Source organism: Cibotium barometz, chromosome 25 (genome assembly GCF_041138505.1).
Source record: "Cibotium barometz isolate CiBa-2024 chromosome 25, ASM4113850v1, whole genome shotgun sequence".
Lineage (NCBI taxonomy): Eukaryota > Viridiplantae > Streptophyta > Polypodiopsida > Cyatheales > Cibotiaceae > Cibotium > Cibotium barometz.
Genome location: NC_141070.1, coordinates 24,551,885 through 24,553,847, shown reverse-complemented (window position 1 = coordinate 24,553,847; position 1,963 = coordinate 24,551,885). Strand labels below are relative to the sequence as shown.

At 36.1% G+C, this 1,963-nt stretch overlaps 1 long non-coding RNA gene across 1 annotated transcript; it reads left to right on the top strand.

The window, feature by feature from the left end:
- The first annotated feature begins 432 nt into the window (after positions 1 to 432).
- On the top strand, positions 433 to 807 carry LOC147624383 (uncharacterized). Its single transcript, XR_015269049.1, has 3 exons — positions 433 to 512; positions 600 to 645; positions 727 to 807. It is a non-coding gene; the product is annotated as an uncharacterized LOC147624383 (long non-coding RNA).
- The last annotated feature ends 1,156 nt before the right edge of the window (positions 808 to 1,963 follow it).

Below are 1,963 nucleotides of genomic sequence, written 5' to 3'. Positions count from 1 at the left end.
TCAGTTAAGCACTTTGATTGTTTAAGGAGATTATAAATTTTTAGCTTTCTTGTATACAATATCTTGAAATGGTTTATTTTTTCATGTTCTATGCATGTATTATTTTGAAATGGTTTAATGGTTGTTCTTTATAGGGAGGCATCCCATATTTTGAGGTCTCTTTTTGAGATGAAAGATTAGCTTGACAATGTCATGCTGATCTCCTGTGCTCGAAGAGATATGTCAATAGGCTAGAATGATGAAGCACTTGAAAATTGAGCATGGCATTACCTTCACATCCCCGTTTGAAAGATGAGGGATCGACCAAGTCATCGGGGGACGTTTGTGAGAGAAAAAGATCAGCAACACACGAAATCACACTTATTTGACAAAGAAAGAAAGTTCAATGCTAATGTATCCAACGACAACTATGTTGAGCAATTTGTTAAAAAGGAAATGGACAAGTATCTATTGGAGAAGCCTCTTTGCTTGTAAAAAAATTGAAGAAAATTGACATGGGCTATGAAAAACATGTAAGTGTCCTTTTGTGGTGTTGAGTTTCTATTGTTAGCATTCATTTATAGGTGCTAACTTACTGTCTTGGCCTTTTACATGTTTAGAGGTGATGCCCATCGGCTTTGAGGGAGAGCATTGATCATGAGATAGGTGCAACACATGTTGCATGTGATTATGATTAACAATATTCCTTTTATGAAAGTCTAATGTTTGTTTTGTTCTATTGTGTAGGAAAATACCAAGAATGACCTATTATTTGGGACGAACCTTGTACCTTTTGTTGAGAAGATGAAAGATGATAAAAGTGGTGCATCACTTGGTTATACTCAGAAGGTAAGCACATATTCCATATGTAAAGTACATATGATTACAATGGGTGTGCGTGTGCGGTACTGTCTGTGCCAAAAGTTAATAGACTGTTAAAATAAAGTACATATGATTACAGTGGGTGTGCATGTGCACTGCCGTCTATGCCTAACTGTTGGTGTGCCGACCTTTTACTGTTGGCCTGTGTCTTCTAGCCAGTTCTTCAGGTCCCACCAATCAGCTCGTGTTGGATGCTTACACCTTTACTCCAAACCATAAAGCACAAGTCCAAATGCAAAGTAAAAAACTTGATCGTTATATATGGAATATTATTAATTTTACTTGTGTGTATGTCACGAGTGTAAATAATGATATTCCATGTATAATGATCAAGTTTTTTGCTTTGCATTTGGACTTGTGCTTTATGGTTTGGAGTGAAGGTAATGAGAATCCGGGCAGAAGCTGATTGGTGGGACTTGAAGAACTAGCTGAAAGACACACGCTGATGAGCAACAGTCAATTACATATGGTAGGGCACACGCGTGCCCATTGTAATCATATGTACTTTTTTGTAACAGTCTATTAACAGAATGAGTCGTGTAATAGTAGGTAGTTGGAAGAGACAAGAAGAAGGTCCTTCCAAGATAGCAAAGAAGGAGGTATTAGTAGTAAGAAGATAGATATATATAGAGACATAGAAGGGATCACTAAGCAAGAGAGTGTGTACGATTCCTCCCCAGCCTCTCAAGATGTCCAGTATCTTCCCCAATAGTCAAATCCCTCTTTAGAAATATAAAAGATCTTGTTTCTACCAGTTTTGGCCTAGATAGAGAAAATCTTCTAGAGAGTGGTAATTCAGTTTTTAAATATTTTTGGATGGAAAAATATCTTATCTTATTAAAATAAATTCCACCGAAACAGAAGTTCAAAAAGATTTTCAGAAGGTGCATTAGAAATCAAGTATAATCTGTTCAAGAGGCCTTATCTTGAGGGTCAAGATTTTTTCAAAATTCTAAATTAAGGTTCCTATGGGCCAATAAGATTCATCCAAATGTGTGGAGGAGATAAATGGAAGAAATAAAGAAAATCCCCCCAAAAATGAGTAAATACTCACATAAGATGAAGAGTTGACTAAGAATAAGGTTATTAGTTAAAAAAGAGA